We start from the raw sequence: 25954 nt of genomic DNA, 5'->3' as shown, positions 1-25954 counted from the left end.
CACACCCCCAAACTAAATATATTGCATGTCCTCATGCAACCCAAAGCCTCTATATTAACCAAGCTATATAAAAAAAATGTTCATCCCAAGTCATGAAATTGATGGAACAAATGACTTCTTCCTCAAATAATGAATATTCAATTTTAGCAATGTTGATGAAGGCGTAACAATTTTCACATTGACATTCAACTATATGTATATGAAGTTGCAACAAAATATGATATAAGTAACAACAAACTTCATTAACCCTTTTCTAAAAAACTGCAAACCAGATTTCGCTGAAATTTTGCAAGTAGATTTCTACTATATTAATGCTTCTATGATCCAAAAATCATATCACTTTGATGCACGGATCATAAGATATAAACAAAATGGTTGTAAGTGACAGGGCATGATTTATGAAATTCTATTAACTAATTTAACCTAAAATTATCTGGGTTTGTGTATTTTAATGATGCCTTTTTGCTATCCAAAAATCACAATAATTCAGTTCATAGTTTTAAAGATATATACCCAAATCAATTTCTACATTGTATAAAAATGAAATTGTATTCCTTAAATGAGAAAGAAAGTAGAAAACATTCATCATGTATAGAAATTCCTCCCCCATTCTAGAGAGTTAGCATGCCCTCATGTAATGCTAGAAAACAAATCGAGGTGGTTGCTACAATCTGTTGAAATCTATGCTTGGTGTAAAACAACATGGAACAAGGGAGGTGTTGAGAATGAATAAGAATATCAATGGATGATAAAGAAGATTAATGGCATAGTCATAAGAAAGAAATGAATGAAAGTAACACTCCACCAAACTCAAAGATGATATGTCTCTGAAAAATGGGAAGTGGTAATGATGTGAAATGAATGATGATAAATAATGCTCAATGGATTTTCATGAAAGTCTCCGAAATTTTCAATAAATTAGAAACTTATGCTATTTTACCTCAAGTTTTACCTTCGAAAAAAAAATGTGGAATGACATGTATGGACTGGCATTTGTTGAAGCTGATGTAGGCTGAGTTGATGCTGAAAGTGATGCAAAAGGTGGAATCCAGGAAAGCACATCATGTCTGAACAATTGTTCGTGTTTGCTAGTTGCTCAAGCCTCTTCTGTTAGTTGCAATAGTGTGGCCTTGCTGTGAATAGAGTCCCCCCCCCCCCCCCCCCCCATACTTGTTATTCTCCTATAAACAAATCACTATTTTGTATGCAAATTTCTTGAATCCACATTTTTAGTTTTGAACAGCAACAGATAAGTCATGTGCAAAAATTTGAATCAGAAAAAACTTTTGTATAAATGCAATACTAATGTTTTTTCAAATCAACAAGTTATGGCAGAGTGCAGTAATTATATCGCATGCTATCCCATAATGCATACCTTCACATTCCAATTGGAGAAGGGCGTTCATGACCATAAAGCCTAGGAAAAGCGTTGTTCTGATGGCAAGGCAAGGGAATGAAAAGTACGACAGTAAATGAAGCAGAGTACACATATCAATGATAAGACAACAAGAGGTATGGTTATAATGAGAGCGGAGTGTTTAAAGATAGTTATGAATAAGAGATAGGAAACTTTGGATTGATGATAAGTTATGTGAAAAATAAAAAGACAACAATATGCCAAAAATATTCTTTGCTAATGGTATTCTAGGTGAAAATGATGCGATTGATCGGAAAACAATTTCTCATGCGTAAAGGTTCAAAACAGGGAAAAATTAAGGAAATAACTTCTTCGATAAAAAGAGAATAAGAAAATGGTATTACTTTAATAATTGATGATAAGATATAAGTTCAATACCATAAGTAGAGCCTCTGTTGCCAGCAGACATCCATAGCCTCGGTAGGGTTTCCTTTTAACCCATATGAGCCAGGATCCTCAATTTATAAATGGAGAGTTCCAGTGTTGTTTTTATAGAAGAGATCAGTGTGCTAGCATGGTAGCCAAATAACCACACTGCCATTCACTGGGATGTAGCAAAAGTGATCAGGTTGGCTCGTGATGAGACCTCCTGTTCCATGGATATTTTGGCTACCAATGCATCATAACCCTGGTGTGGTGGCCATAATGGGAATGTCACTTTATTACAGCCTTATGAACATGGTAGGCTGGCTCTTAATGAGACCCCCTATCCTCTATCTACAAACAAAATTTTGTTGTTATTACACATTTTTATGATAAATAAAGGGAGGCTCAGTACTCCTTAAGAGCAGGGATGGTGGAACAAGTTGAAAATGACAATAGAAAATATATATATATATACCCATAATCTCATTAATTACAGACGGAGAAGATTATAAACAATAAGGGTGGAACCAACATGGTATTAAGATGATCAATCAGTATCATATACAATAGAAAACGATGCAGTAAAGTAGTATATAAATAACTATGTCCCTTTCCTTAAAAAGAATCTCTCATCTAGAAGTTGTCCTGTTAAATATCATAACACAAATGATATTAAATCGCTTCAATAGCATCCATAATTCTTGTCCTCATAAAAGTAGTGTACTTCATGCCATGAAAGGGAATCAATAAAATGTGGTTGAGATGAACTAGGAATAATCCCACAAGAGGAAGGAGGTGCTATTCATGTTGGGTAACGAATCCCCCGTGTAATGGTTTTGGGGTTTAAATCCCACAATTTAGGGTAATGATATTGTAAAAGTTCCACAAAGTGCGCGTAGCGCGAACTATAATAGGTCGAGTCAAAGGGTTGTCCGCCTGAAAATAATGTAAAATAATAGAAAGCGAGTCGGCCTGACCATGGTCCACAGACCATGGGAAGGTATAAATAGAGCAAAGTTCTAAGGATAGAAGGTAGCTTTGGTTAAGATCTGATGTATTATGGGTTTGTAAAAGAAAGAGTGCTCTGAGTCTATAAGTCCAAGTCGTGGTTGGTAGTAGTTAGTAGGTTTTGCAGCTATGTGTGCAGAGGCCTGGTAGAGTCCACAGCTATGTGCATGGATCCCTGCAGCTGAGTGCGCAGGGTGGAACTGATTGTGCTGAACAAAAGACTAATAATAAGTGTTTCTGAATTATTGTGCATTTGGTCGCAGATCTATATGTTTACGCTTATGTTCTGATTTTATGCACATCTGTAAGATTTATTGTTGCGTGCACTGGGTATAAATATTGAATTCTTGATTAAGGACCTTAAGAATTAGATCAGATCTATAATAAACACATTAATAAGAAGAATCTAAGAAGTGCCTCGACGCTAAGCTACGCGAAGGCTAGATAGCTATGCAGGGTAGTGTGAGTGTGCAGATCGGTTCGCAACCCTTCCAGTCCTCATCAAGACATCCCTAGGGTGCAGAAACCTGGTTCCAACACCCTCCCATACTACCTCGGGTGAGACTTCAGTTTGTGCTCCATATATGGTTGCCAAAAGGGCCGGTAGTGCGAGATTTGTTTGGCTAAAACACTTCCAAACCTGGGTCAAGCCCCATCAAGCCAACAAATGGTTCCATTGCCAGGACTGGGATCTACCTAAGGGATGTCTAATGTCGAAACACTGGAACCCTATGAAGAAAGAGATTGAAGATTGGTTGGATTAGAAGCTTCATGAGTTTGTGGTGCAAGAAAACAAAACCCCACAGATATCTAAGAAGAGGTGGCTAGATCGCTACATATACATGAAAATCCACGAGATCTTCTTCGCGTCCTTCTCGTCAGAACTGTATGAGTGGATCACGAGGCTAGCTAACAGTCAGGGAAGGTGCAAACTTGAACAACCCATCTTGTGGACTCTAGAGTTGGTGCTCAGGCTAGAGGCATCTGAAGATAAAATCACACGAGCAGTAGATCATTGGCTAGATCGGATAATAGGAGGGTTTATCACTGAGTTCGAGATAGACACAACTATGAGCTACAGTGAAGTGAAGCGGCGTTTCCTCAAAGGACCACGAGGTAGGTACATCAAATCCCTAAATACCTGGATTAAGATTCTTTTATGTGAAAAACAGGTGATGCGAATCCATTAATGAGTGGAACAACACGGAGCAGGAGGGCCTACAAGGGTATCGAAGGGTTAGGAAATAGTCTGTTAATTTCACCTCTATGAGAGGACGAGGAAGAGTGCACTTGAGCTTCTCCAAGGAGTGCGGTCAGTTGATAAGGCAATACGTTCCACAACTCTCATCTACGTTAACACCACCACTTGCGTTACCTCATTCAACCCCATCTTCGCCCACACCACCTCCACCAACCCAGAAGTTTAACATGGTGAGCGCGATTAAGTTGCATGTGTTCAGAGGAGTAGGAAACGAAGATCCAGATCAATTTTGGTTTGTAGTAAGAGCAGTATGGGAAGCACGCGGAGTCATGGATGATAACATTAAAAGGGCCACCCTGGTAAGTGCACTGCAGGATCACACACTAACTTGGTATATCAAGCACTCGAATGATCATCTGAATGCTGGGATAGCGGAAATCCAGATTGCACTAAACAGAGAATTTAGCCAGCCGAAATTAGAGACGCAGTCGATCATCGGATTCAAGGAGATCGCGATGCTTCCAGGCGAAACCCCCTGGGATTTGGATCAAAGATTGAAGAGCACGATCTACGAAGCTAACATGACGCTGATAGATGCGCAACGCTGCCTGTGGTTTGTGGCATCTTTGACACCACATCTGAGGACAATGTTAGCCTCCTGTTGCAACAGGTGTTCATTTTTCATGATTGACATTTTTACATGCCAAATATGTCATACTTTGCAGGTTGCAGTGTTCCATATTTCCACAAGATGCCATGAAATTTTCTAGTCCAAATGCCACTGTTGTATTCCATTTTTGATGAGTTGTTCCATTTTTGAATATTTCTTTCAGTTAAGGGAAGGCCAAACAACTTAAACTTGGTCTCCCTAGGTTTCAATTTCCTGTTGTAGAATGTAGAGAATGATATCTGTCCAAACAGTTTAATCTTGGGGGGTTTGTATATAGGTATAGAATCAAAGGAGCCCAACTGCTTAATCTGGGCCCTTGGCAGAGATAAGTGTAGACTTAGATAGGAGAACAAAGAAAAGAAAAATTATAAAGCTAGGTCTGCAAGTCTAAGTGCACCCAAACCAAAAAGAAGAAAAAATGTTAGGAAAAGTAGATTGGGTAGGTAGTTTTTGAGGTTGCAGAATGATGATTCATGATCAATTATGTGTTTTAAAGTGGTATACCTTTCCAGATCACAGTCATGATGCAGTTTTTCACCTGGAGGAACTCAAGCCGAACATTACTAACTCCCCTTCTTCTTTCCCCAAGTCGCTTACAAACTCCCCTAAAGAGGTCAAGATCTGCTTGATTCCTCTTAGTTTCATCATGTTCCATAACATTGCCCTTGGTGAAGATCTGCTTCACTCAAGTATTTTCATTCTTCTTTTACAAAGTTCTATTCCCCAAAATGGCCTAAGGTTCCCTACCTTAGCGCTTCCTGGTCACCTCCATATTAATTACTAACTATATTATTTAACTCCCTACATCATTTCCCCTTCCCTTACTAAAAGCACTATATAACTCCCCTATGTATATATTCCCATCCCTTGGCATTATAGCCATATTTATCAAAGTGTTGGAAATGCTGATTTCATCCGGAACCCAGCATTAGCCTTCCGTGTCCTGGGATTAGCCTAACATTTGGTTAGGCTAATAACCTTCCTCATTCACCCCTTTACCCTCAAAACCTTCTATCTTTCCCCTCCGCAATAATTTCTCAAAAATTAATGTTTAACAGTTTTATTAAGCATTATTTAAAGCATTTACCCTGCTCGAACCTTATATAAAAAACCCCAAAAACCACTTTCCTAAGTTCAAACCCCCCGCCGCATCGCATTTTTCATTAAATATTTGGGCGGGCCCCGTCCTTTAACCACCTGCCAGATAATCGTCCCGACAGCCCTCCGATCTGCCCCCTCCCTATTCGACGGCTCTCTCCGATTTCGGAGCGCCCCTTGCATCCGGACATTAGCCTCCGATATTGTAGCGGTTTTCTCCCCGTACAGGAGGATGCACGTCCGCTTTCTATTGTGTCGGAGCCGCTCTGACAGAAACCACCCCCGTACCAAAGGCGGTCTGACGAAAACCATAAACCGCCTATTCCCCCCCTGACGACTGCGCCAGGGCCTCGCCACATCATCTGCACACGTCGTCCTCCTGCCGAGTCACCCTTGCCATGTCACTGCCACCATGTCCCTGCCACGTCATCCACCGTACATGCTGACGTCATCATGCTGACGTCATCCACCGTACCAGGTCTCGCCCGCTTACGTCATGCTAACGTCATAATCAGTTTTTGGATCGAAAGGCGAAAATCGTGCTTAGGAATCCCAGAATCAGTTTCTTAGGCAGTTTTTCATGCGCTAATCGCGCATGGCTACGGGAAAAAGGCCGAAATGGAAAATCCCTCATTACGCAACCCCCAGCAAGCCCAAAAGGCACCGAATGACCCGTTTTTCTTCGCGAAGCATGCAGAAAGGATCAGAAGACAGTTCTAAAAGAAACAGAGGGCCGAACAGCGGCCATTAATTTGTGATTTGACCCACAGCGAAGGAGAGACGCAACCAAATTCATTTGTCAAAGAGTATCAGAGGAGAGATGAAGCAGCAAAGTGTACCAGTTAAATTGTTTAATGGAAACCTTCAGTTCCCAAAGCATGTTACATTGAATGGCAGCCAAAAAGTCAAATCAAGTTGTGCAAACCCATCCCAGCTCTCAAAGCATAGTTAAAGCATTTAAAGCCACCGAACTACAATGGAGCAGAAACCCATGCATAGTTATTACAAAAACACTGCACCAAGCCACCGAGGACAACACATTTATTCAGTTTTGATACGACTGCCCTCAACACAGCTCAAGATATTTTCTTGCATTTATTTCTGGATAGGATTAGGTTAAAAGTAATCATTTCTCAGACCTGTTTAGGTCAGGTTGTAATAAAGGCAATTAGGAGAGTATTCCCTATATATACCACTCTCTGTACTGTTTTAAGGCTTGGTCGATTGATAATTCTCACTAGAGACTCGCACTGTATACCTGAGATTGTTTCTATAATCAAAGATTGCTGCAAGCTTGGAGAAGACACTGTCTGATGTGTTGTTAATGATTTCTAGAGACTGAAAGATGGAATTCCTGCACTGCAGCATGAAACAATAAGTGCATCTTACCTCTGTTCATTTTTTACTACTATCTAAATAGCAGAAAGAAAGATTAGCCTAGAACTTGTTTAAATACACTCTATGCTCAATTTCTGCTGTTTCTTTATGTTTTCATCTGAATGAATTGGTAATAAATATGAATTCCTTCTGGCTCATATTTACCCTAATTCACCTGTGTTTGCCAATTATCTAGGGATTATTTACTGCCCCTAGCTAGAGATCCGTTGCCTCCCTCTGTTAAGCTGATTGAGAGATTCTTAACTGCCTCTCATTACTTAGCATTCACTCCATCCTTTAAACCTGAAACATTGTTTCATGCACAGTTACCTTGCTCCATATATCTCTTGTGACAAAGAAAACGCACCAGTAATCCTACTCTTTGACTCCATGCCCAATGGTTTGAAAGTTTCACACTATACCTGCCTCTTTACCTAAAAACATCAATCTTCCCACCAAAATAAAAACAAAAACTCCTGAATTCAATAGCTAGCCTAAAATCCTTTCAAATAAAGCTAAATCATAAAGAGAGAGCCCTCTCTGATTGCAGGTGGGCTAGAACCTGCAGTCCAAAGTTGGTTTGTGGTTACCTCGGCCGTATCCTTTCTGGAGCTTAAGGACAACCTGAGTGATAACATAATGGCGACTCCGCTGGGGAACATCCTCAGATAAGTTCATAAGTCGAGTTGGAAAGCTCCGCTGGGGAGATCCTCAGTTAATTTCACTAAGAAGGTTGGAAAAATCCACTGAGCAAATCGATTTTCTAATTGTTGTATATCCCTTAAAACTACAGATGAAGCCTGAATGTCAGCCAGGAAGCCTTTGAAACTGTTTCTGTTTTACATTAACAGAAGTAAATAAAAGCTGCTTCAGTCAATCTTCATGCTAGTTTTAAGCTATACACCGCCATTTCAAAATCTGACACTTCCTTGCCAATTATAAAAATATTCCCATAAAAATACCCAAAAAACAAATTCGGAAGCTGGCTTCCAAGAAGAATCCACGATATACAAGGTCAAATCTAGATCCAGACCCGCCAGCTGTTTTTGAAAATCCGAACCTAATCCCAAAGATCCTTAGGAAGCAAGAAAAACAAGAAAATTTTGCTGATAACACTCCCGAAGCAATTCATCCAAGCAGTGTCCCAACTCCTGTCAAAGTCTTATTCCGTTCAACTCCTACTTCCCCCCCTTCATCATCCACATCTCAAAACACTCCTTCCACGCCTCCATTCACTACACATACTCCCATTACCACTACTGTTGTTTCCAGTGTCCCAGTTACTCCTGTTATCCCTGTTATCCCACTTATCCCTGTTGTTCCATTTATCCCCGCGAATATGGCTAATAGATATGCACCCCTGCAATTACCTGTTAATCCTGGGGCTTTACCTTAGGAGTACCAATCTAAAATTACTTATTTTGACAGTACTGGTCCTTTCACAGCCCTTCAGCATACCAAAAAGATGCAAGACTATTTTGAAAACTACGAGATAGATGATGATAGCGTGAGAATGAGAATTTTTGTTCAAAGTTTAACCGGTGATGTAAGAAATTGGTTTAGATCACTTTCTGCAAATTCCATAACTACTCCAGATGAGCTTTACAAATCCTTTACCAACAGATGGGAGAAAAATAAAGATCCCTTGCACATACTAGCTGAATATGACACAATTAAAAGAGGTCCTCAGGAGACTGTTTTGGAGTACTGTGCAAGATTCAATAATGTCTATAATGCAATACCACAGAACTTAAGACCCCCACCTGACCTTGCCTTGTATAAATTCCTTGATGGATTCGACCCAGACATGGCATACCAGTTAAAAGAAAGAGCCCCTCAGACCCTTGCAGACATGCAAAACGTTGCTGTCAGCGTAGAGGCCAACCTAATTGCCAAAGAAATAGAGCCAGAATGGAAAGAGGAACCACCTTTAAGGAAGAACCCTCAACCTTTGATCACAAGCTTGATGCGATTATCAGTGGCTTACAAAAGCTGGGAGAAAGAGTAGAAAATGTTGAGAGAAGATCATCATGGGAAGGGAAACAGTCCAATACCATAAGGAACCCAAATTTTAGGAAAACACAGAACACAAATATTGGTCGGTCAAGCCCAGACCATGACATAAGACCCCCTTTTCAAGATAATTATGTTGAAGGATCTACATCCAATGAGCAAACAGAAGACACTCACATGAATCTGATGGATCTAAAGAGTGATCATCAGACTTTTATGAGCCAAGAAGACCAAGATGACCATAACTTTAGTCAATTTCAGACTAAGTCTGTCGAGTCTTTTGATTTTAAACAAGGATATGATACTGTTGTGTATGAAGTACACAAAAAATACAAGCTGAGAAATAGAATCATTGACATTTCTGAAACTAACAAAATAAAGGATGGCAAATAGCCCAACAAGATTAAGAGCAAGGCTGTCATAACAGAACCAGCTGATACAACTATCCCAAATTTGCATCAAATAACTGTAGAAGACATTACAGAAATGCAGCCTTCTGTAGATCAGCCTTTGACACCTTCTTCCTCAGAGAAAAACTCGAACAACGCTCCAAAAGGCCTTCCTAAAGTTGAAAAACCGCAAGTAATCAATTCCCATAACACTGATAAAAAAGAGCAAAACGCTGATAATTCAAATGAAACAGAAAAAACAACTAGCATCAATACCAAGACTCCATTGGAAAATCCATTTAGTTTAGAGGCAGAAATAGCCAAGTTGAAGATATCCATCCCCCTCTCAGAACTTGCCAAACATAATGTATACATGCAACAACTTCAAAGATCACTTCAAATGCCAGAGGTTAAGGACGATGTAAATGTTTTAGATGATTCCCCTGAACTATTGTTTGGCCCAGAAGTTAATGGAAAATCAACATATGGACCTATTCCACCCTTTTATGTCAGTTTTCATATACATGACAAAGTTTTGCACAACGCTATGTTTGAATCAGGGGCATCGCACAATCTTATGCCCAAAGCAGTTATGGAAAAGTTGAAACTTGATACTACAAGACCCTACAAAGATTTGTACTCATTTGACTCAAGTCAAGTCAAGTGTTTAGGCCTCATCAAAGACTTATGTGTCTACCTAGTCCAATATCCCAACAATACCATCCTCATGGATGTAGTGGTGGCTGACATCCCACCAAAATATGGTATGCTCCTGTCAAGATCATGGGGAGCAAAGCTCCAAGGATCCCTTCAACTAGACCTATCCTATGCTACTATTTCGGTCTTTGGGCAACCAAAGAGACTGTATAGAGAAACCCTCATGAAATATGTGGTGAGTAGTGAGAGTAAGCTTGAAAAGTTTCCCATTTACTCAATCCATTCTGATATGGATTCCTTTATTTTGTTTAATGATGATACAAATTCTCCAACTGATGATGAGCCTTTGGCTCTAGAACAACAAGCACACATCAATGAAGAATCGGTTGCACATACCCAGGAGACTGTCACAACAATTAATGCAACCAGCATGATAGAGGAAACTCCCCAAACAGAAATTTCAAATCTGCCCAATCCTAACATAGCTGAAACTCTTAGCATGAACCACAAGCAAGAAATCACATGGTATTTAGAGTTTGATGGCTCTGTCAACAAGTTAGGAGTAGGAGCAGGTGTATGGATTCACAATACACATAACAATCGTGCAGAAGGTCATGCCTACAGACTGAATTTCAAATGCACCAACAACATGGCAGAGTATGAGGCTCTGCTTTTAGGCCTTAAACTACTCAAAGCTTTAGGAGCTGCAAAGGTGTCTATTTTAGGTGACTCTGATTTAATTATACAACAGATGAAAGGTAATTTTGTAACCAATGACAATAGAATGAGGGCCTATAGGACTGCTGCCACTAACATACTCAATACATTCGCTGAATCCAAGCTTGACAAGATTTCAAGAGAGCATAATATTCATGCACACAGCCTAGCCACCTTTGCTAGTACATGCAAGCTTCCTTTTGACCCAAATCATCACTTCACAGCTGAAATAAAACATAGGCCCGCTGTCCCAAATAACGTTAAAGATTGGCAAGTGTTCGAAAACGATGTCCAGATTAATAATTTCCTTACCCTTGAGCGTGAGTTTTCAAATATTAACATTGACTTGGATGCTATGAACGACTCCCAACAGCAAACAACTGAAAACCAGCAGGAAAATCAGCAGGCTGTAACAGCTGCAACAGCCAAACAAATCCTAAACCCGACTATTTTTGACAAAACAAACATAGAACAACTGAAACGAATGCACTTGGAAGAAATTGCCAAAACAGAGGCAGAGATCATTGACTGGAAGGACAATTTTCTGCCTGCTGGCCTAACCCCATTAGAAGACATGTTTGACGCTAATGATGTTCCCAGAAAGCCAAAATTACAACCGTTGAATGCTACTATAGAAGAACACAACATTGGGACAACAGAGAAGCCAAAAATGATCAAACTATCCAAAAATTTTCCACCTGATCAAAAGCCCAAATATATTGATTTATTTAAAGAGTTCCAAGATGTATTTGCTTGGAGTTATGAGGATTTGAAATCCTATGACACCTCGGTGATCCAACACACAATTCCCTTAAAACCAAACCAGAAACCCTTCAAGCAGAAACTTAGAAGAATTAACCCTATGCTTCTTCCCATGATTGAGAAGGAAGTAAAGAGGATGTTTGATGCAGGCATAATAGCACCTATCAGATTTTCCGAATGGGTATCCAACCTTGTTCCCACAAGGAAAAAGACAGGCGAAATTAGACTTTGTGTAGATCTGAGAAACTTAAACCAAGTCTCCCTAAAAGACCACTATCCTTTGCCCAAAATGGACCACATCCTACAAAGAGTAGTGGGGTCATCTAGAATCTCTTTGCTAGATGGCTTTTCAGGTTTCAACCAAATACTCGTTCACATGGATGACCAAGATAAGACGGCCTTTACCACACCGTGGGGAACATTTACGTACGTTAAAATGCCATTCAGACTTAAAAACGCTGGTGCAACCTTTCAATGAGCAATGGATATTGCTTTTGCCAAAGAAATACATGACTTCCTAGTTGTCTATCTTGACGACCTGACCCCTTTTTCAAAATCTGATGAAGAGCACCTCAAGCATCTTAGGCAAATATTCATGACATGCAGGAAATATGGCATTTCCTTGAACCCCAAGAAGTCTCTCTTTGGCCTTGAAGAAGGAAAATTACTTGGCCACATCATATCGAAAGATGGGATTAGAATTGATCCTGAAAGAATCCAAGCCATCCTCCAAATCCCATATCCAAGAAACATAAAAGAGCTACAAGCATTCCTTGGGAAAATCAACTTCCTAAGAAGATTTATTCCAAATCTAGCTGAACTGATACGACTGTTAAGCAACATGTTAAAGAAGGATGCAAAGGTAAAATGGTCTCTTGAAACCAAGCAAGAATTTGAGAGCATCAAAACGGCCTTAACCCAAACCCCTGTCCTCACCAGCCCACAGTTTAACAAAGATTTTATCATTTTTTCTTTTGCATCTGATCATACTATAGCTGCTGTCCTTTTGCAAAAGGATGAATAGGGAGCTGAAAAGCCAATTGCATTTTTTAGCCGAGCCTTAAGAGATGCCCCTTTGAAGTACCCAATCATGGAAAAGCAGGCCTATGCACTTGTTAAGGCTATCAAGGATTTCAAAGTGTACATTTTATATTCACATGTGATTGCCTATGTTCCACACGTTGTTGTAAAAGACATATTGACCCAAGAGGGATTGGAAGGCAAAAGAGGCAAGTGGATAGAAAACATCCTTGAATATGACATAGAAATAAAACCAATCAAGCTAATAAAGGGACAAGGTTTAGCTAAACTGATGTCCGAAACAAACTTTCAAGCCTTAGACATTAACCAGCTGGACAATGAACTGGAGCTGGCGACTCCACAGATCAGTGAAAACTTTTTACAATCCCCATGGTACGCTGATATATGCTTTGTATTGTTAAACCTGTGTGCTCCCCTAGGATTGTCCAGGACCAACAAAAGATTCTTGAAAATGAAGGCTTTAAAGTTTTGTGTAATAGATGGTGCATTATTTTGGAGAAATCATGAAGGTATATTGCTTAATTGTTTAACCATGAATGAAACTAACAAAGTCATGAAAGAATTCCATGCAGGTGACTGTGGAGGACATCTATATTGGAAGTCCACTGCTGATAAAATCTTAAGGGCCGGTTTCTATTGGCCCTCTCTTTTTGCAGATGTAAAGAAGTTTGCCATGTCATGTCACAAGTGCCAAATCTTTGAGTGCAAGAGAAAGCTGTTACCTTTGCCCCTGAAACCCATCTCAATCGAAAAACCTTTTCAACAATGGGGTCTTGACTTCATTGGAGAAATCCATCCCTCTTCCTCAGGCCAGCACAAATGGATCCTAACATCCACCGACTATTTCACTAAGTGGGTTGAAGCCATTCCCTGTAGGCAAGCCAATGACACCATCATTATCCAATTCCTTGAATGCAATATCCTTTCTAGATTTGGCTGCCCTGAGAAAATCATCACTGACAACACTGCTGCCTTTAAATCCAAAAAGATGGTTAGTTTTTGCCACAAATTTCATATTACCTTAGGCCACTCTACAGCCTATTACCCTCAAGGCAATGGCTTGGTCGAATCATCTAATAAAAGCCTCATCAACATCATAAAGAAAGTGCTAGAAGAAAACAAGAAGAACTGGCACAAAAAGCTAGTAAATGCCCTATGGGCAGACAGACTTTCGAGCAAAAGATCCATTGGAATGATCCCTTATGAGCTAGTATATGGCATGGAGGCAAGATTTCCTTCATCCCTGGGCATTCCTACTATTAATTTGTTACAGGAGATTCAGGCTGAACCAAATGACATTTAAAGAAGGATTAATCAGACCATCCATCTTCAGCAAACTAGAGAACAAGTTTATGACAGAGCTCAAATTTTGCAAGAAAAGCTCAAAAAGATGTTTGACAAAAGAGTTAAGGCTGAGGATTTTAGTATTGGTGACAAAGTTCTAAGGTGGGACTCAAGAAGAGAAGACAAGGGAAAACATGCCAAGTTTGATTTTTTATGGAAAGGGCCGCTAGTTATTTCTGCTATTCAGGGAAATAACACTTATTTCCTCAGATCTGTAAAGGATAGTTCTGTCGAAGAAGGCCCTGTCAATGGCCGTATGCTGAAACATTACCATGATCCTTTTTAAGGGACACAGTGCAGTTTTGTATATATCTTTTGTACAACAATATTTGTATATATCAGCACTTTATTTTCATTTTTGTATAAGCAAACGAGTGATAGTGGAGCAGCAGTAAAGTTTTAGAAGACACAGCCAATGCAAGTATTCCAGTTTCAAAAGCTCTGTCGCTGTGCTAATTTCAACAAAACAGCAAGAGAAGCACTGTCAAATCACAAGTAATTCATGGTAAAAGCAAATTGTTCGCAGTTTTCAGCCAGAGGGATCAAAACAGAGCAGTATTTTAAATTCATATCAGCACCATTGCTCAAAGCAAAAACAAGGCAAACAAATCAGTTTTAATCCATGTGTTGAGAATGTTTCAAAGGGCAGTACTCAAGCAACATTGTATATGATATCAAGCACGCAGAAGAAAGCAGGCGATGCTATACAGTTCACAGCAATTCAGTGAAGGGAGAGTGTTGTTCTTATTACAAAGTTTCAATTACCTAAACAGTCAGCACAAAGAAGTTTTCCAGTCTACAGCAACAAACAGAAGAACAAGGCAGTCTGACCTGTTGTTCTTGGCTTTTCACAAGGAAAAGCCATCCCCAAGTGGAGCCACTGTTAGCCTCATGTTGCAACAGGTGTTCATTTTTCATGATTGACATTTTTACATGCCAAATATGACATACTTTGCAGGCTGTAGTGTTCCATATTTCCACAAGATGCCATGAATTGTGCTAGTCCAAATGTTACTGCTGTATTCCATTTTTGATGAGTTGTTCCATTTTTGAAGATTTCTTTTAGTTAAGGGAAGGCCAAACAGCTTAAACTTGGTCTCCCTAGGTTTCAATTTCCTGTTGTAGAATGTAGAGAATGATATTTGTCCAAACAGTTTAAGCTTGGCGGGTTTGTAGATAGGTAGAGAATCAAAGGAGCCCAACTGCTTAATCTGGGCCCTTGGCAAAGATAAGTGTAGACTTAGATAGGAGAACAAAGAAAAGAAAAATTGTAAAGCTAGGTCTGCAAGTCTAAGTGCACCCAAACCAAAAAGAAGAAAAAATGTTAGGAAAAGTAGACTGGGTAGGTAGTTTTTGAGGTTGCGGAATGATGATTCATGATCAATTATTTGTTTTAAAGTGGTATACCTTTCCATATCACAGTCATGATGTAGTTTTTCACCTGGAGGAACTCAAGCTGGACATTACTAACTCCCCTTCTTCTTTCCCCAAGTCGCTTACTAACTCCCCTAAAGAGGTCAAGATCTGCTTGATTCCTCTTACTTTCATCATGTTCCATAACATTGCCCTTGGTGAAGATCTGCTTCACTCAATTATTTTCATTCTTCTTTTACAAAGTTCTATTCCCCAAAATGGCCTAAGGTCCCCTACCTTAGCGCTTTTTGGTCACCTCCATATTAATTACTAAATATATTATTTAACTCCCTACATCATTTCCCCTTCCCTTACTAAAAGAACTATATAACTCCCCTATGTATATATTCCCATCCCTTGGCATTATAGCCATATTTATCAAAGTCTTGGAAATGCTGATTTCATTTGGAACCCAGCATTAACCTTCCGTGTCCTAGGATTAGCCTAACATTTGGTTAGGCTAATAACCTTCGTCATTCACCCCTTTACGCCTCAAAACCTTCTATCTTTCCCCTCTGCAATCATTTCTCAAAAATTAATGTTTAACAGTTTTATTAAACATTATTTAAAGCATTTACCCCGCCCGAACCTTATATAAAATACCCCAAAACCCACTTTCCTAAGTTCAAACCCCCCTGTCGCATCGCATTTTTCATTAAATATTTGGGCGGGCCCCGTCCTTTAACCACCCGCCAGATAACCGTCCCAACAGCCCTCCGATCTGGCCCCTCCCTATCCGACAGCTCTCGCCGATTTCAGAGTGCCCCCTGCGTTCGGACGTTAGCCTCCGATATTGTAGCGGTTTTCTCCCCGTACATGAGGACGCGCGTCCGCTTTCTATTGCGTCGGAGCCGCTCTGACAGAAACTGCCCCAGTACCAAAGGCGGTCTGACGAAAACCATAAACCGTCTGTTCCCCCCCCTCACGACTGCGCCAGGGCCTCGCCACATCATCTGCACACGTCGTCCTCCTGCCGAGTCACCCTTGCCACGTCACTGCCACCATGTCCCTACCACGTCATCCACCGTACATGCTGACGTCATCATGCTGACGTCATCCGCCATACCAGGTCCTGCCCGCTTACGTCATGCTGACGTCATCATCAGTTTTTGGAGCGAAAGGCGAAAATCGTGCTTAGGAAGCCCGGAATCAGTTTCTGAGGCAGTTTTTCATGCGCGATTAGCGCTTAGCGCTTAGCGCTAATCGCGCATGGCTACGGGAAAAAGCCTGAAATGGAAAATCCCTCATTACGCAGCCCCCAGCAAGCCCAAAAGGCACCGAATGACCCGTTTTTCTTCGCGAAGCATGCAGAAAGGATCAGAAGACAGTTCTAAAAGAAACAGAGGGCCGAACAACGGCCATTAATTTGTGATTTGACCCACAGTGAAGGAGAGACGCAACCCAATTCATTTGTCAAAGAGTATCAGAGGAGAGATGAAGCAGCAAAGTGTACCAGTTAAATTGTTTAATGGAAACCTTCAGTTCCCAAAGCATGTTACATTGAATGGCAGCCAAAAAGTCAAATCAAGTTGTGCAAACCCATCCTAGCTCTCAAATCATAGTTAAAGCATTTAAAGCCACCGAACTACAATGGAGCAGAAACCCATGCAAAGTTATTACAGAAACACTGCACCAAGCCACCGAGGACAACACATTTACTCAATTTTGATACGGCTGCCCTCAGCACAGCTCAAGATATTTTCTTGCATTTATTTCTAGATAGGATTAGGTTAAATGTAATCATTTCTCAGACCTGTTTAGGTCAGGTTGTAATAAAGGAAATTAGGAGAGTCTTCCCTATATATACCACTCTCTGTACTGTTTTAAGGCTTGGTCGATTGATAATTCTCACTAGAGACTCGTGTTGTATACCTGAGATTGTTTCTATAATCAAAGATTGCTGCAAGCTTGGAGAAGACACTGTCTGATGTGTTGTTAATGATTTCTAGAGACTGAAAGATGGAATTCCTGCGCTGCAGCATGAAACAATAAGTGCATCTTACCTCTGTTCATTGTTTACCACCATCTAAATAGCAGAAAAAAAGATTAGCCTAGAACTTGTTTAAATACACTCTATGCTCAATTTCTGTTGTTTCTTTATGTTTTCATCTGAATGAATTGGTAATAAATATGAATTCCTTCTGGCTCATATTTACCCTAATTCACCTGTGTTTGCCAATTATCTAGGGATTCTTTACTGCCCCTAGGTAGAGCTCCGTTGCCTCCCTCTGTTAAGCTGATTGAGAAATTCTTAACTGCCTCTCATTACTTAGCATTCACTCCATCCTTTAAACCTGAAACATTGTTTCATGCGTAGTTACCTTGCTCCATATATCTCTTGTGACCAAGAAAACGCACCAGTAATCCTACTCTTTGACTCCATGCCCAATGGTTTGAAACTTTAACACTACACCTGCCTCTTTACCTGAAAACATCAATCCTCCCACCGAAATCAAAACAAAAACTCCTGAATTCAATAGCTAGCCTAAAATCCTTTCAAATAAAGCTAAATCATAAAGAGAGAGCCCTCTCTAATTGCAGGTGGGCTAGAACCTGCAGTCCAAAGTTGGATTGTGGTTACCTCGGTCGTATCCTTTTTGGAGCTTAAGGACAATCTGAGTGATAACAGACAACATTGTCACAACAGAAGATCTCAACCCAGGTTGAAGCATTAGAGATAGCAATGTGGTTGCATGAAACTCCAATACAAGATCCCGGTTTGGGAGTTCAACAAATCCACATGCAACTAAAAAACTTATGCTTGGAGATGTAGAGTTTGAAACAGGATAGGGCGCCTTGGCCAGAAGCGCAAGAAGAAGTGTGGCACATAAAATGTAGAAGCCAGGGCCACGATAAGGATCATTGTCTGGTATTCGTGAACTATTTAGCAAGGGGAGGGCCAATGCCATTGAGACTAGAGGTGCAGGTAGGGCCAAGTCTAGCGCCCGTGCTCTTGTGCGCAATCTATCAAGTGGGAGGAAAGCACATGACACACAACTGTCATCTATTATAGAAGTTTACACAGACCCCCCAACAACTATTTTGCAATTTTTGTAGATCAGTGGGCCACGATGAACGAGACTATCGGAGTTATGAATTGCAGATGGATCGAACACCTACCTACAGAATGCAGATTGAGGCACGAGGTCAGGATCTAGCCATAGCAATAATGCGCAGTGGGTTCTAGGGGCGAGGACGAGGACGAGGAGGAATGGGACCTGGACGAGGACGTGGAAAGTTAATCTGCTACAATTGTGGAGGACCTGGGCACTACGCGCGTGACTGTACCAACCCAACTAGAATATCGTGTTCATAATGTGAGTAGTTCAATCATTAAATGATAGATTGTCCCACATTGATAGAATAGATATGCGAGAAAAGGGTAGCACAACCTACGCCAACGCAGAACGTCCAAATGATGAGGTCCGAACCACATGAAGAAGACCCCAATGTGAACATGATGCTCAGAAGTGGCACAACCACAGGGGAAGATAAAGGGAAACAACCTAAAGAAAATACATGGGTTCGCAAGGCTCCTATAAAGCAACCTGAGTTTGACTTGGAACATGCAAAGGAGATGTTTATTGAAGCTAAGAAGAGCTTCATGGAGGTCTCTACTTCAGGTAGTAAGGATCAACCCGAGCCAGAAATGGATCCCTCTATGCTAACTACCTTTTTAGAGACATGCATAAAGCTGCTACGTGACAATAAGGCAGTTAAGGGATTACAAGAACTGATAACTAGGTGTGCAGGGTCAGGTGAACCGCACATGGTCCACAAACTTGGAAGGCATGCTTTGCGCACCGGGCATGAAATGCGATTAACGACGCAAATTGGCGACTTTGAGATGGATCAGGTCATCCTGGACTTAGGTTTGGATGTGAATGTGCTACCTAAATGGACATGGGAACACATGGGCAAGCCTGTATTAAAGTGGTCTCCTATTCAATTACGGATGGCAAACCAACAAACAAAAGATCTTGCCCATGGGGAGATTGCAAGGAGTAACAATGGAAGGCACGAGCACACAAACGGACATTGAGGTAATAGAAATTATGGATGACAGTAACCCTTACCCCACGTTGTTAGGGATAGACTGGGCCACAGATATGAATGGAGTCATTAACTTAAAGAAGCGGAAGATGATATTTGAGAAAAAGTCCCTATGTGTAGTTATTCCACTAGATCCAGCTGAAGGAGCGCGCTACACTAAACTTGTATGCGATGATGGAAGTGATGATGACTTGGATTATATCTACAAAATAACTACGTGAGATCAAGATTGGGTAAATCCGACCATGGAGGGGCGAATACCGTGGGAGCGCGCAGATTCCTACCCCTCGGATTCAGATGAAGAAGACAAACACTGGCATAATCGGTTGAGCCAAGTAACAATGCTAAACTATAATATGATGACTAAATCACTGCATTGCGTAATAGCTCAGGATCGAGATCTACTGATGTATGATGGGTTGACAGTGGTGGACAAATTCCTAAACAAGTTTGAGAGTGCGGTACCGGAGCACCAAAGGTTCGATGCACTAAAATGGGCATTGCGTGTGACGCCTGTGCGTTGGTGGGGAACTCATGAAGGAACCTTTGAAGACTGGCACGACTGCAGGAGGATGATTCAGATAAGATTTGGGAAGAGGGAACTACGAATAAATGATAAATACAATGGACGTGATGACCCATGTGTATAGCTCAAAAAATGGACCAAAGCCTATGGAGAAGAACCCCAGCTGGAGTGGGTACACTTCTTTTATCATACCCTGGATGTCATCCCAAGGAATTAGTATACTGAGACAGAACTCTGACATGGTACAGGCGAATGGGATATCTTGCGTGAAGTATTTTTATTAACGTTCTTATTTGAGGACCAATGGATGGATACTGTTGACGATGTGCTACAAGTTGTGAAAGCTACCATTTTCAAAATACCACAGGAACCAGAAGAAATAGTGCAACCAGTATGGTCACATCAATTAAGCCAGGCCCTAGAATGTTATAATGTGAAAGTAGAGGATGATGATGATGACCCTAGAAACATCAATATTTCGGAAATAGAGGGGAGTCACGAGGTTCATAGAACATCAATTAAGGACCCCGACATCACCGCGCCACTGAAAACGAAACAGGTGAACATTGGTATGGATGCGGAGCTGAAGTATGCAATGCTTGGGGACTATTGGGATGACGCCACGGTGAATAAGGTCGTTGAGTTACTTTGCGAATATCAAGACTTATTCCTGACCAAAATAATCGATTTAAAAGGGATCCTTAGCGACCTAGGGATGATGAAGATAATCCTAAAACTGGACAAGAAGCCAGTTAAGCAGCGTCCTTACCGTTTGAATCCAAAGTATAAGGAAAAGGTTTGCGAAGAATTGGATAAAATGCTTGCAGCAGGAATTATTAAACCTGTGGAAGAATATGATTGGGTGAGTCCTATGATAGTGCAGGAGAAAAAATAGAAGGGCAAAATTCAAATTTGCGTGGACCTCTGAAAACTGAATGATGCCTGTGTTCATGACCTATTCCTGATGCCATTTACAGATGATCTGAATTGGATCCTAAAAACTCTCTAGGTTTTCATGACTATTTTAAATTATGCCAAAAAGATTCAAGTTCTAGAAAAATAAAGCAATTAGAAGGAATCCTTGTAACAGCTGCAGTTGTGGCCAGAGTGGAAGAACAATAACCCTTGGTCGAGCGCACAGATCATTGGCCCATGGTAAATGCGTGATGGTGCAAAATGGCAAAATCAGAGGTCAAATCAAGAAACAGGGGTGGTTTCTAATATGCAATTGGCGCTAAATCACATATTGCAGGCCATCCCCCTTAGTGAAGGAAAGCCCCGAAGTGCCCAGACCTGAAATCACTATAAAATTCGGAAAAATAACGCATTCAGTTATGTAGCATGGGATTCCACAAACTAGCAGGATATCAGAAGGCCTCGAGGCAGTAACTAGTTTTGATTGAGTCTCGCTCGATGTTGTACACCAAGCAACACGTGTCTGGTGGATGAGAGAGAAAATCACCCGCATCGGATGGGTAAATGTCATGAAACTTACGCACCCGATATGAGCGATGACCGTAGGATCTGGGGGGCCCAGATCGACAATGGAGATGCATCCCGATGACTGACCGGATTTGACAAGTCAACAAGCAATATTAAAATGGGATTTGGAGTCTGACGTGGACAATGAGTTGGCAAACAATTCTTTTTCGTGGGTGATCTTGAAACAAATGGAATTAATGTCCATTTGAATATGATTCAAGGAATTTGACACCTAGTTCATTGGTAAACAGGAGGCCACCTCCCTACGAGGCTTTACCTAGTGATGATGACGCAGAGCAAAGGAATTTGATCGGATAGAGGACAGGGAAACCAGAAGGCCAGGAAGCGGAAATGAATAGTCAAAGAATAGACTGGATTTAAAGCCATGAACTGATAGAAGCAAAAAAATGGGGGAGGAAAAAAAAATAATAGAGACGCATGAAACTAATAGAAGAGAACAGAGAGTAGAAGTTGAGCTAACCTAAAGGTAGCATCGAGCCAGATAGAGCCAGCGAGAGTCAGAGAGTCTGTGTACTCCATTGAAGGATTTAGAGGTTCAAGAAAACTCCTCGGCATAGACCTGTCACACTACTGTGACCCTCAGAGGTCGAGTTTCAGTAAAGAGAGTCTGTGTACTCCATTCCTACTGACTTCTATCTATTTAGTGAGACTCGAATCGAGCTCACTATTGTAAGAACTCTACTTGAAACATAATAGAGAGGCCACCACTGAAAGTCTGGACCAGGAGACATAGCCTAGGAGCATTGGGTGAACTCCTTATTAAACTTGTTTTGTTTACATGTTTGACTGTTATGTTTTTCTATGATTGCCTCAGTGTCTATTTATTTTGCAACCTTATCAATCCATTGCAAAAGGTAACATAGGCACATCCATGCACATGAGTCTGTAATACCTTTACTTCTTTATCCTGGATAAATTCAAGATCAACAGATGAAGTTCTGGAGAATGTTGGTGGACAGGAAGTGTACTCATTTACGGATGGGTTCTCAGGGTACCATCAGATCAAGATCGCGGCGGAAGATAGAAGCAAGACTACCTTTGTGACCGAATGGGGACATTTTCGGTGCACTGTTATGGCCTTTGGGTTAAATAACACCCCAATAATATTTTCACGCATAGTAGTGGCCGCGTTCAAGGAATTCGTCCATAAGTTTTTGGAAGTTTATTTTGATGATTGGACTATATTTGGGCTAGTCAAGAAACATATTGCAAGCTTATGGTTGATGCTGGATACTTGCCGATGGCACCAGATTGCATTGAATCTCAAGAAGTGCAGTTTCCTCATCCCCTTTGGAAACTTGCTCAGCCATGTGGTCTGCAGACAAGGCCTGATGGTGGACCCTGCGAAGATTGTTGTCATACTCAATATGCAAGTGCCATACAGTGTCAAACAACTCTGCACCACATTGGGACACACAGGCTACTATCGCAAGTTTATTAAGGGTTATGCACAAATCATGACACCAATGGAACAATTGTTGAAAAAAGATGCTACATATTATTGGAATGATGATTGTAAGTAAAGTCTGGAGGTTCTAAAGGAAAAAATGGCATCCGCTCCCATTTTGGTTTTCCCAAAATGGGACATTGAATTTCATGTCCATGTTTATGCATCGTGTATCGCGCTGGGCACTGTACTCACGCACAAAGGAGCGAAAGGAATTGATCACCCGATTGCTTTCGCAAGTCGACAATTGTCCAAAGCTTAAAAGAACTACTCCACTATTGAGCGTGAGGGGTTGGCAACGGTATACACGCTCCAGAAATACCACCACTATCTACTTGGTGGGCACTTTAAGATGTATACTGATCATTCTATGTTGAAATACTTAGTGAATAAGCCTGTGTTGGGGGGCAACATTTTTAGATGGTTGCTACTATTTCAAGAATATGATTTCAAAGTCATCGTAAAGCTAAGACACCTAAACGCAAGCCCAGATCATCTGTCCCGAATTGAGAACAATGAAGAGCCCACAAATTTAGAGGAAGGACTACCTAATGCACAGCTATATGCAGTGCACATCGCGCATGGCCACTTCGAGGATATAATTCACTTCTTAACCACAGGGAATAATCAAAATAAAATATTTCTAATGTGGATTGATAGATCTAGGGTTAAAATGGATCTAGGATATTTCAAGATCTACTTTAAATAAAATAATTGTATATCATGTTTTTTAAAAAGAGAGAAAAATTAAATAAAAGTTAAAAAAATATTTATTTAATAGACAAGTGTTGTCTATTTCAAGGTAATAGAGATATAAATGATCTCTTCCATGTTTAAAAAAATAATAACCAAAAAAACAATGAAACATGAATAAAAGATTATATGGTCCACTTTAAATTTGATATATATATATATATATATATATATATATATATATATATATATATGAGGGAGATGTTTAATAGGTAAATGTTTATGTCAACTTTATATAAAGAGATGATATAATTGACGAAAATAAATCCATATCCATTTTACATAAAATAATTTAAAAACAACTTTATGTATCTATATATATATATATATATATATATATATATATATATATATATATATATATATATATATATATATATATATATATATTATATATATTATATTAACTTCTTTGTTTGATGTACATTTGATGTGAAACTGAAAAATTAAAATTAAAAACTAAAACATTTCAATGATGGCCCTAAACGATGTTGTTATTGTTACTTTGGGAAATAAGTTGTACAAGATACTAGAGGTAGCACTGCCTACCGCCATCTCTTGGATTACTGCAAAACAATGCAGTAAGCTCATTTGCAAAACTGGGAAATTGTTTTCTTGATGATATGCCATGAAGGAAAAGAAGAAGATGGTGGCCACGACCTCCAAACGGGGCCCCTCCGCACGACAACTACAGATGGACAAGGTCGTGGAGGAGTACAAGGACATCTTCACCTCCCCCACAGGGGTTCCTCTACAATGTCAGGTTAAGCACTCCATTGATCTGACCCCAGGTGCACCGCTGCCCAATGGACCAATCTATCGGCACTTTGTTCCGAAGAATGATGAAATCAAGAGGCAGATTTAGGAGCTAATGCAAAAATATTTCAGCAAGAACGATTTGAAGTCAGGATATCACCAAGTACCAATCGAACCCTCTGATGTGTGGAAGACTGCCTTCAAAGCCAAGGAGGGCCTTTTCGAATGGTTGGTTATGCCTTTCGGATTGACGAATGCTCCTGCAACCTTCATGAGGCTAATGGATGACATCTTGTGACCATTCAGCAACTCATTTGTAGTGGTAGACTTGGATGACATCCTGATCTTCAGCCAGAGTTGGGAAGAGCACCTCCACCTGTTGTGGGGAAAAATGCCTATGCAGGACGATCCTATCCACCTAAGGTGTGACAGTGCCTTATCAACAAAGAGAGACAGCTATTCTAGTATTCTTCCTTTATGAATTAAGAATGAAGAGAGATGGATGGACTAACCGGTGTCTTTTGTTTGTCCCTTGATCCAGTTCCCCTTCTCTTTGAGAGTTCCCAGCTACTTGCCTTCTCGCTCGCCCAGCTTCAAGAGGTTTCTGCAAGATCACAAGAAGAGAACACTACACAAGACATGGATTCATATTCATAACTAGTTCAGGATTAGAAATAAACTAAACATACTAATGCAATCATACATCAAAGATACATCAGTATATAGGAGAAACCAGGATAGCTTTATTGATGAATAACAAGGTTTAGGAAGAGATACAACCCAGAGGGCTCCAATCCAGCATCTCCTTCCCAGCAAATGGAATTCCTATCTTCGCCCCCTTCAAAGCATTAAGCACCCAATGGTTCCAATCTCAAATCAACAGCAATTCTTTGCAATAACAAAATTCTAGCCTCTAGATCTCATGGAGGAGAGATCCATATATAGATGTTTGGAGAGAGGATGAGTCAGCTAGAGATCTGACTAGTGTCCTCTCCCTCTGTCAGTTCTTGATTCCACTTGGAGGTTCTTGCTTCCACTTGGAGATTAGGAACCTCTTACTCATCACCAGTCAAATTCACTGAGGCAAGTGTCATTGAGGAAGATTCTGGAAGCTTCCTGGGTCTTGACACCTCTTGAAATGAACTTGCCATTTGGCAATTCTCGCTCAACGCACCCTGGTAGTGCTTCTGCCTGCGTTGCAGTGCAGGTAGCCAGTGTTGGCTTTGACATTCAGCGCAGACAGCTAGTGGAGCCATTGAATTGATCCTGAATTGACTTGTTTTTGAGCAGTTTTTGGTGGAGAACTTCTGTGAATTGTTGTGGTTTGTTAGCCTTGTTCCTCTAGGGGTAGGAACAACATGTTTAGGGACTTTGGATCCCTTAGATTATGGACATTTCATGCTCAATGCTGTAAGGCACAAAAATGTCTATAACCGTTGCCCC

This window comes from Pinus tabuliformis, chromosome 4_1 (genome assembly GCF_031772625.1).
Source record: "Pinus tabuliformis cultivar Carrire ecotype Pingquan chromosome 4_1, CPIR1, whole genome shotgun sequence".
Classification (NCBI taxonomy): Eukaryota; Viridiplantae; Streptophyta; class Pinopsida; order Pinales; family Pinaceae; genus Pinus; species Pinus tabuliformis.
This window is presented reverse-complemented; position numbering follows the sequence as displayed.